This window comes from Phascolarctos cinereus, unplaced genomic scaffold (assembly GCF_003287225.1).
Source record: "Phascolarctos cinereus isolate Bilbo 61053 unplaced genomic scaffold, phaCin_HiC Scaffold_193;HRSCAF=771, whole genome shotgun sequence".
Taxonomy (NCBI): Eukaryota; Metazoa; Chordata; class Mammalia; order Diprotodontia; family Phascolarctidae; genus Phascolarctos; species Phascolarctos cinereus.
This window is the reverse complement of record NW_027555506.1, coordinates 4,727-16,034: the sequence shown is the minus strand read 5'-3', so window position 1 is coordinate 16,034 and position 11,308 is coordinate 4,727. Positions and strand designations below refer to the sequence as shown.

Genomic DNA, 11,308 nt, shown 5'->3' with positions numbered 1-11,308 from the left:
AAACTTACTAGCTATGTCACCTAGGCAAGTCACATAATCCTGTTTGCCTCAGTTTCCTTATCTGTTAAATGATCTGGAGAAGGAAATGGCAAATCACTCTAGTAAGTAGACCCCAACAGGAGCACAAAGAGTATGATGTGAACGAAAAATGGCTGAACTACAAAAGTATACAGTGAGCCATGCAACAGAAGAAAAATATTTTTGAAAAATTCAGTAAAATGAATTAATACACTGAAAATATCTGGAAGTAATTTCATGCTGCCATCCCTGTGCACCTTTCACCTCTGGAAAGGAATAGTGAGACTTATCTTCTTCCACTTTTTAAGGGCCAGGCTACTTTAGTTTTGTATTACTCAAATAGGGTTGGTCTCCATCAATAGGATGTGCTTTTCTCTGAGGGCAGGGCCTGTTTCCTTTTTATCTGTGGATTCCTAGCACCCAGAGCAGAGTGTGGCACACAGTAGGCTTTTAATAATTTTTTTTTTAGCCAAAGACAGGTTTATTAGAACATCCGGCAGACTCTTAAGGAGTCTGAACATTAGTAAGCTATTGGCTTATTGTCTAGATTATAAGAATCTAAGCAGGGGCTAGATTTTAGGAATCTAAGCATCTTAATGGAGACAAGATGGACCTTATATACAGAAAGACTATGGGAGGGATCTAGGAGTGGCCAAGTAGTCTATGGGGTAATAGAACTCCTGGGGTGGCCAAGGGAGAATGGAGCCTAGATAGGATTAAGGGTGGGATTATAGCCTCAGGGAACATCAGAGATCTGGCCATGTGGGAAAGTCCAGAGTTTTTCCTTTTTGGGGTCTAGATCCCATCCTCATCATTCCCCCCCTCAAACAAATGGGACCCAAATTCTTTTGGGGCAAGGGGTGAAGATCTCGGCTTCTGAAACTGCTTCCTGCTGGCAAGGGGCATAGACCTGTCCCTGCCTTGAGGGGGTCCCAAAGAGGAGGTTGACTGGAACCGAGCCCAGGCTGCATCCTGGGAACGATGGGGGGACATTGGCCGGTACCCGCTGTTTGCTACCAACTGTAGGTGAATGACCTCTAGTCTGGACAACACAAATCTGACAGAAAAGAGTGCAGGGCCCAGATCTAACACAGAGACTAGATTTAGGGCCCAACTTTGAGAGAATAAAACATCCTTAGTTCTGTTTGGATTTAGATCATTCAGATTTCCAACCATGCAGTATCAAATCCACCTCATAGCCAGATTCAGGAATAGCCAGGTAGGTAACATGCCCTTTCAAAGAACATAATGAGGAAACTGAGCCAGGAGGATCTCATCTTAGACTGAGGCTAAAATCGTCCTCTGAGCTCCCCCCCCCATGCTGACTCCCCACCAGGATCACATTCTCTCTAAGTAGCTCAGATGGTAGATTATTGATTATTGATGGATTATTACAATCCATCAGACAACTTAAAATAAATCCCACCAGCTTTTATTGCAAACAACAAGTTTCACTAATCACAGTTTAGGAAAAACTTTTCCAGGATTTACATCTCAAACTTAAATTTGTCCTGGTGTAAAAAGCCAATCATTAGAGATGTCTATACACTTGCAAATTCTCAGCAAGCCATACATAACCCAAACGAGCTTTTTGGCTAGTTGACATATTAAAACAACAAACAACAATAGCTAAATTATTTTAGAAGTAACCAAATTATGAAAAGCTGCAGTTTTGTTAAATGCACTTTCAAATTACTTTACACAGGGAATCAACATCTCATCATTAACAGTTAAAACTACAAATTTAAAAGAGTGTGCTTACCCGAGTTTGAAGGCTAGCTTCATTACCTTGAGCAGGCTATGCTGAACCTGGGTGATGCTTCCAGGCAAAGGTTGCCCTAGGGCCCAAGGCCATGGCCATGGGGGCCCACACTGTAGCTGCAGCCCCCCCCCTCCTTCCTGTCCCAGGTGGGGAAGGGTGAAATCAAAGGTGAGGGGTTAAGGGTGAAACTCTCTTCTGCTCTGAGAGGGGTTAACAGATACCCTCTTGACTCAAGGGAAGGAAGTGACCAGGTTGTACAGGTGTTTCAAAACTCCTTAATGATCAGCCACAAAACCTCCAGAATCTGCCAAGATATTTTTAGCTGTTCTAACTTTCTCTGTAACCTCCACGAAGGAGGATTCAGAGGTACAGAGGGAAGGGAGTAAGTAAGCCTCAGGGACCCAAAAAGCCACTGCAGTTTTCCCCAATTCCCTAGCGCCTAGGGAATTAACAGAATTGAGCATACATTTCCTGATAGGGCATCTGTCCTTGTCCTCTATGCTGTGAAAGGTGTACCCCCAGGTCCATGGCCTTGAACCCACCCAGTGGACCGAGAGCCTGAGAGCATCAGGCCGAGTACAAGACAACCTCGTAACTATCTGCCAGAAAAGCACCTCCAAGCCTTGGTGCTTGGAGAGTCACACCAACTGCAGAGCAAGAAGGGAGAGGAGGGGGGTGGGGCTTACATACCTTCCAGTCTTGGCTGGAGAAGAACTTGGGGTTAGGCCGTTTCCCCGCACGGGGCCACCAAAATGATGCAGTTTGGGGGTTCAGGGACCCCAAAATCACAACACGGAGGTCCTGCCCAAAAGAATTCGACCCAAGCCTTCTTTCAGTCAAAGACAAGGTTTATTAGAACATCTGTCATATTGGGCAGACTCTTAAGGAGTCTGAACATTAGTAAGCTATTGGCTTATAAGAATCTAAGCTTAATAAAATCCTAAATTTATGAAATGAACAGAGTACTCAATTCCTTCAGGATCAATATGAATTCAGACTAAATCATCAACATTAAAATTATCTATGAACCCTCCATCATATCAAAAGTCATCTGATACAGGATAAGACTTCATAGCACTAGTGACACCACCGAGCTGATTTTACCCTCAAATGTGGTTAGGTGGATAAAATTTAAATGTGGTCCAACCAAAGGGGTTAAAAAAGTGTGAGGAAAAAAATACAAAAAACCCAAACAAACCCTGATCTTTATTTTCAAGGAAATTTATGAAAGAAACATCAAGTTTAAATAAGACTTCACCAGTGTGAAATCAGGAATTCAGGTAAATATTTGCTCAGTTGCCCAGGGCTTCTTGTTCAGTCATTCAGTGATGGCTGACTTTACGTGATGCTGTAGACTTTTATCCATGGGGTTTTCTTAGCAAAGATATTAGAGAGGTTTGCTGTTTCCTTCTCCTGTGTGTTCCCATTTTTCAGATGAGGAACTAAGGCAAATGAGGCTAGTGTGACTTGCCTAGGGTCACATACCTAGTAAGTACCTAGGCTCAGAACTGAACCCAGATCTTCCTGGCTCCAAGCCCAGTGTTCCATCCATTGCACCACCGAACTGGCCTGTCCAGGGCTAGTAAAAAAAGAAAAGAAAAGAAAAGAAAACCAGTAACCCTGTGACTATACAAAAGCAGAGAGTGAGGCTACAGCTGAAATTATCCTCAGTAGTACAGCTGCAATTCCAAACTGGCTTTTCTACTTCCAAACGTTTTTTCTTACTGAGAGAAGTGATTTTTTTCTCTATTATATTAATAACCAATTATTAAATTAGGATTGAGGCTTTTTCTCTCTATTTCCTCATTCAGGGACCAACCCCTGTAAGTCACTCAGGCTCTGAAGGACATTGCTGTTAAATGAGATTTTCAAATCCCCAGGCAACATGCTCCTTGATCCTGGGCAGGACCCCAACCAACTAGAAGATTTTACTTCTGTTTCCACTGTAAACAGAGCATCATCTAAGAGAATTCCAGCCCTAGTGCATGAAATCTATGCCCTTGCAGCCCCCATTGTGATTCAGGGTGACAGCTCAGGAAGGAGAAAACCAACCAGGGTGGTCTGGGTAGAGATGGATTCCTCTGTCCACATTGCTAGAGGTTGCTCAGTCTCATGATCAAGCCATGTTCTCAACAGGAGGAGCTGAAGACTTTTAGCCCATCTCCTCATGAATACACCCACCCCCTCATTAATTGTTCACCAATCAGGGCTGATTTTCACCTGTCAGGGGCAACTCCTTTTCCAAAGTATTTAAGTATTCAGTCCTCTCCACAGTTTGCCCTTTGGTTATGGAAAGAGACCACTGACCATGACTTTATTGATTATAAGCTAGCCTATTTAATAAATTGATTATTAGTAATCCAGAAACTGTGTCTCGCAGGCTTTTCATTCACTTCACTGCCCCTAAACCATGTTCTCCCTCCCTCTCCAACTGATACACTCTATTCTGAACAAAGCCAACTTTCTCCTTTCAGGCACTACCAACATTCTCAAATGTGTGGTGTTTGTCTGTGGCCTTAGTTCTCTCTCTTCCCAGTCATTCCTTTAAGGCCGTCACTGGGCCCACAGGATGATATGACTCTACATCTAGAGATGGGAGGAACCTCAGAGACCATCTAGTCCAATGCCCTCAACTTACTGAGGTGATTTGCCCAAGGGCATGCACAAGATTTTAGATAGCCTCAAGGGATATCAGAGGTTATCTATCCAACCTACTCAATTTATAGATGAGGAAACTGATGCCCAGAGAGAAGTGATTTGCTTAAAGACACATGTAGGAATATAGATTTGGTGCTGAAAGGGATCTCAGAGACGCTGTGTAATGAAACCTTTTCATTTTACAGATCTGGGAACTGAAGCTCAGAGGCCTTAAGTGACTTGCTTAGGGTTATTTCCACAGGTCATCAATAGAGAGGCAGAATTTGAACCCAGGCCTTTTTGACTCCAAATCCAAGTTCCTTCCATTCTAATACAAAATAGCCTCATTGCCAATCCCCACTTCCTCTTTCTGTGTCCAGGTAAGGAGTGTTGTTGTCCAACAGCAATGTCTAATTTGGTGACTCCAAGGTGAGGAAAAATGGAAAGGAGGAAAAAAGAGCAAGCCCATTTAGTTCTGGGAGGCAAGCTGAAACAAAACTTTCTAGGGAGTGCTGTTCCCTTAATCCTAACCCTTCCTCTGTCCCATCCTCTACCTTCAATTCCAGAAGTTATTAGCTAGAAGCCTGAGTAGAGGAAGCACCAAGCCAACCTCTCTCAACATTCCTCATCAAACAACTTTAAAATAATGCCTCACATCGAATTCTCAACTGGCAGAGGCAATGAAAGATCAGGTTGAGACATTCTTCCAAGCCCAAAAGAACTTAAGAGGCTGAAAGGCAAGATCTGTAACACAGGGGTGGAGGCTAGCCTGGGGCCCATGTGCAGGAAACACCAGTGGTGGGATGAGGTGGTGGACTGAAAAGGAATACCATGTAAATCAGTTAGTATTGATGACTTTGATTTAATTTCAGTTAGATTGTTGGTGTAAGCTCCCTTCTTTAAGAAAAGCTAGCCCTAACAGCTAAGACAAACTAACAAATATATTCTCTTCAGTCTAGGTTACCTACAGATTTAGTGAACAGATTGATAAGACTTCAACACTTAGTAGCAGATAATTTCATGTAAGACACATGTTATTGTAGGAACAAAATAATCAAAGTATTAGAAGACTCTTTTCATACAATAACAGCCAATTGTGCAATGAGTGATACTGATACACTTAAGCCTTCCCAGCAATACAAGGATCAAAGACATCTCCAAAGGCCTCGTGATAGAAAATGCCATCCACATCCAAAGAAAGAACTATGGAGTTTGAGTGCAGATCGAAGTATACGATGTGCTATTTTTTTTTCTTCTGTTGAGTTTTGTTTCTTCTTTCTGATGGTTCTTCCTATTGGTTCTAATTCTTACTTACAACATCACTAATGTGAAAATATGTTTAATAGGAATGTATATGTATAGCCTATATCAGATTGTGCACCATCTTGGGGAGGGTGGTGGGGAGGGAGGGGGAGAAAAATTTTAAACTCAAAAGCATATGGAAGTCATTGTTGAGAAATCACAATACATTAAAAAAAAGAAGACTCTTTTCAAAGGCTAAGTTCCCCCTTCTGGCAGGTGAGAAAGGGAGGTTGACAAAAGATTCAGTTCTTTAGACTTAGGGGATAAGCTCCCTTATTTTTCTTCAGCTAGAGTTTACGTATGAGTTAAGTGGTGTCATGTTCTGAGGTTGGGTTTCCCTTTCTGGCAAGTGCAGGATTGGGTATGGGGGCCGGGGGTGAATGCTAACTACAAACCAGAAGTTCCTCTTTGCCAGTCTTAGTTGAAACTCTAGGCCCCTTGGAAGGAAGCTTTCTGGTTTCAAACTGCTTCAGCTGTGGGGCAAAGACTTCTGGGGTAATCTCACTTTAACAGCTGAATGTTGCCAACGGTAGGAACTTGGCTTCAGAAAGCCTGGGAGAAGCAAACCACTGAGATGACCTGCCTTGTTCAACTGAATTATGCTCAAAACAAGTTTCCTAAGATGACTGTAATTTTTTAGTTCTTCTTTTCTGTTACAAAAATAAACTTATGTCACTAATTATTGAGGAATTAGTTGACCTAAGAGGAACCTGTCAATCATTACTATGAAATCATTATTCATTTACTTGGAATATTTGTACCTTGGAATGATTTTCTCTTTTCATTATATTTTATTATTACTATGTTATAATTATGTTGTTAATTTTAATAGTCAGAAGCAGCAGCAGCTTTGGGAGCTCTCAAGCCAGGGACAATAAGGGGACCTAGCAATTGGTTAGAAAGAGATGACAGAGACTCTTGGCTAGCTCAAGACACAAGCTGTTTGGACACTCCACTGCCTATACAGACTCCTGGGTCACAATTCAAGGGCAGCAATGAGCATATTCTGACAAGAGGGAGCAGAGACTCTGAGGAACAGTATCACTTGCAATCCCAATGGAAAAAGGGTACTGAGGGGTAAGGTCACTTCTGGTCAAAAAGGAGCAGTGAAGGGGCAGCTAGGTGGCCCAGTGGATAGAGCACTGGCCTTGGACTCAGGAGGATCTGACTTCAAATCCAACCTCTGATACATAACACTCACTAGCTGTGTGACTCTAGGCAAGTCACTTAACCCCAATTGCCTCACCAAAAATATAAATAAAATACATTTTTAAAAAATGGAACAGTGACTCCATATAGCAATATCAATTGCAGTCCTAAGGGATCAGGGGTTCTTCCTAGGGAAGAAGTACAGCATAGAGCGGGAAAGCAATGACCAAACCTCTACCCAAATCCTATCACTTTGGACCACAGAAAACTTCCAAACTCCCAAAATTATCTCTGAAAACATCAAAGTGAAAAGTGTGAAAAGGCCTTTGCTTCAGACAATATACTCCCTGCCAACCCCCCCCCCCACCTCTCCACTTAGGCTTTAGCTGAAGTATAAAAGGCAATGGTAGAAATCATGATCTCAGACAAAACAAAAGCTAAAACAGACCTAATTCAAAGAGATAAGCAGGGAAAGTATATCTTGCTAAAAGGTACCATTATATAATATCAATACCTACCAAATATGCACCAAATGGCAGAGCATCCAGGTTCTTAAAATGAAAAGTTAAATGACTTATGGAAGGAAATAGTAAAACTATACAAAGGGTGACCTCAAGTTTTCCCTCTCAGAATTAGGGAAATCTATGTATAAAGTAAATTAAAAAGAAGTTTAGGAAAAGCACTTTAGCAAAGTTAGACGTGACAGAATTCTGGAGAAAACTGAATGGAAACAAACAGAAATATAACCTTTTCTCAGCTGTACATGGCACCTTCACAAAAAATGAACATATATCAGTGTATAAAAACCTCAGAAACAAATAGACAAATACAGAAATATTAAATGCAACTTTTACACACCACAACGCAATATAAATCACCAAGATGTGGAAGAACAGATTAAAAATTAATTGGAGGGGCAGCTAGGTGGCGCAGTGGATAGAGCACCAGCCCTGAAGTCAGGAGTACCTGAGTTCAAATCTGGCCTCAGACCAAACACTTGACACTTACTAGCTGTGTGACCCTGGGCAAGTCACTTAACCCCAACTGCCTTTAAAAAAAAATTAATTGGAAACTAAATCATGAAATCCTAAAGAATGACTGGGTTGAAAAACAAATCACAGAATCAACCCATAACTTCATGGAACAGAATTACAACAATGAGGCAACATGCCACAATTTGTGGGATGCAGCCAAAGTAGTCCTTAGGGGAAATTTCTCTCTCTAAATGCTTCCATCAATAAAACAGAGAAGGGGCAGATCAAGGAATTGGGCATGAAATTTTAAAAAGTAGAAAAAGAACAAATAGAAAATATCCAATTAAACATCAAAATTGAAATCCCTAAATCAAAGATGAGATTAAGAAAATTTTTAAGAAATCAAACTAATAAATACAGGTAGGTGCTGGTTTTATGAAAATACTAATAAAATAGATAAAGCATTAGTTAGCTTGATTAACAAAAAGAAAGAAGAAAACCAAATTAATCATCTCAAAAATGAAAGGGCAAATGCATAATCAAAGAAGATGAAACTAAAGTCATGCTTAGGGGTTATTTTGCCCAGTCACATGCCAGGAAAACTGACAATCTACATGAAATGGATATACATTTATAAAAATATAAACTGTCCATGTTAACGGAAGAGGAAATAGAATACTTAAATGACCCCACCTTAAAAGAAGACATTGAACAAGGCATAAAAGACTTCCCTAGGATAAAATCCCCAGGACCAGATGGATCTGAAAGTGATTCTACCAAGCATTTAAAAAACATTTTATCCCAATTCTATATACACTATTTGAAACAACAAGTAAAGAAGGAGTCCTATCAAATTCCTCTTATGGCACAAATGTGGTGTGGATACCTAAATAAGGCTGTGGAAATATACACACACTAATACATTCTTGGTGGAGCTGTGAAATGACACATCCGTTTGGAAAGTAATTTGGGATTATGTGAAGAAAGTAACAAATATGTCCAGTCTTTTAAAAAAAAGGATTCCATTACATCCCAAGGAATCCATTAATAAGAAAAACTTCCCCATATACTCCAAAATACTTATAACAGGGCTTTTTGTGACAGCTATGAATTGGAAGCAGAGTAGATGTTCATCAACTGGGCAATGGCTAAACAAGGCATGGAACACGAATGTCATGGAATACTGCTACCATGCAGTAAGAAATGATGTATGTGATGAGTACAGAGAAGTGGAAAGATCTTTGTGAGTTGATTCAAAGTGAATTAAGCAGAGCCAAGAAAACAGAATATATATGTACATATATGTGTGTGTATGCACATATACGTGTGCGTACATATATATGCACATAAATTTATTCATCATACATACACACACACAGTAACTACAATAATTGAGATGGAAATAATGACACACAAAAAATTAAAAGTACCTGTAACAAAATGTTAAAGATCAAGTGGGACTGAAAAGGAAACATGAGAAGACACAATCACCCTACCCTCTTCAGGACGTGAGAGGTCCACAGGTGTTACACATTGCACACCTTTTCCACAGGCATCAATCAGTAGTGCTCAATTTTTTTCCCTCCCTAAAACAAAAATACAATTTGTTACATGGCATGGCTCTCCAGGATGGGGAGACGGAGGGATACATGGGATACCTTGGTGATGTGAAACACAGAAAACATCACTAAAAAATTTTAAGAAGGCTAAGCATCTCTAGGGTAATACTGGAGGGCAGGAGGAGGAAAGAAAGGGGTTTGGGTTAATGACAATCAGTAGCAGATGTTAAACTATACTACAAATCAATGATTATGAAAACAATTGTTCTAACTGATTCTAACTTCCAACATTAAGAGCCATTCTCCAATAGGGCAAAGGAAAAGGGCCTTTTCCAAGGAAGAAATCCAAGCTACCAATAGCCCTATGACAAAATGCTCCAAATCCCCCATAATGAGAGAAGTGCACATTAAAACAACTCTTTTCTTTCAGTCTGTAAATCATAGAGATCCGCAGGTTCAGGGACAGTCCCCTCTTTCTGTTCCACGATGAGGTACATGGAAAGGCCCCTTTCACCAGGTGCTGGTTGAAACCAGAACAAAAACAAATACACAATTAAATCTAATGACACCAGAGGGAGAAGGGGAGGGGAAGAGTTTCTAGACTGTCTCCCCTCTCCCCAGCCCTGAGGCCAGGCCAAGGATGAGAGGAAGGGAGGAAGAAAGGATGGAAAGGTCCACCTGGGGAGGGGATGGAGGGAGTGTCCTCAAAGGCTTCTCCCTGCTGGCCTCCACCCCACCCCCCAAGCCCCAGACTTCCAGACCAAGGTCTGGGCAGGCAGGAAGCCCCAGGCAGGAACAGCCCTGGGGGAGCAGGTACACACGAGTACACACACACACATAAGTACATACTGACATACACACACAACACTCCCACAAACAAGGGTATTAATACTCCCATGACCGCCCCCCACCCATGCACACACAGATGCCCCTCGGCACTAAGACAAGCCAATTGGTGGGGGGGGGGGAGTTCAGGAGAAGACAGAAGAGAGGGCAGAAGAGAATATAAGGGGGGAATGCAGAGGGGCAGGAGGGGCCTTGGCAGGAGGGGGAGGGGACGCCTACCTCACACACAGCCACGCAGGAAAGTGCAGGAATTTCTGGGATCTCTCAGGTGACGTGGCGGTGGGGGTGAGGAGGAAGGAGGTGTGGTGGGAGCAGAGAAGGGCAGGGGGTTGGGGGCGGGCAGATCTCCCGCTGGCCCCCCGAGATTCAGGGGAAAAGGGAACTCCCTCCTCCTCCTCCAGAGACAAAAAGCACTGACCTTGGCCAAGGGTAGGGGGGCGGGTACAGTGACGTCACAGTGGCGCAGTGGAGTAGCCACTCAGAGCAGAGGGAGGAGGGAGGGAAAGAGGGCGGGGCTCTCTGATGTCACGCCCAGAGGAGTGAAGAGCACCCCCCCCAGTCCTTTCTCTCAACTCCCATCACCCAGCCTGGGGAGGGGAGGGGGCCACAGTGCTTGGAGGAGGGCCCAGGACTGAACCAGGTCCCACTTTCCTGGGGGCAGCTGCTGGGCGGATGGGGTGGGACGGCTGAGCTAAGCTTGGGGCTGTCACGGGTCAGCCTCTTTAGAGACAACCTGGAGGGGAAGGGCAGGGATGGCAGGGGCAGGGTGTCCTGGGCTCCACTTAAGGGAACAGCCCAGTAGCTGAAGCAGCAGCAGCAGATCACCAGCCCCTGAATGGGACTTGGATTCCTGACAACCCCCAGAGCACAGGAGGAAAGGGGCAGTGGATAGAGCTCCAGCCTTGAGTCAAATCCACCCTCAGACACTAGACATTAGCTCTGTGACCTCTGCAAGTCACTTAACCCCAACCGCTTCACAACAAAAAGTCAAAAAAAGTCGTTTCCAAAAAAACTGTCTAATTTTACCTCATGATACTTCAGCATCCACCTATTGGCCTGAT

General features: G+C 42.8%; 1 long non-coding RNA gene across 1 annotated transcript; it reads right to left on the bottom strand.

Annotated features, from left to right (window-relative positions):
* Window positions 1–2,593: 2,593 nt before the first annotated feature.
* On the bottom strand, window positions 2,594–10,640 carry LOC110204269 (uncharacterized). The gene is made up of 3 exons (XR_002323260.2): window positions 10,467–10,640; window positions 9,339–9,428; window positions 2,594–3,359 (listed from the first exon to the last, which is right to left on the bottom strand). It is a non-coding gene; the product is annotated as an uncharacterized LOC110204269 (long non-coding RNA).
* Between the last annotated feature and the right edge of the window lie 668 nt (window positions 10,641–11,308).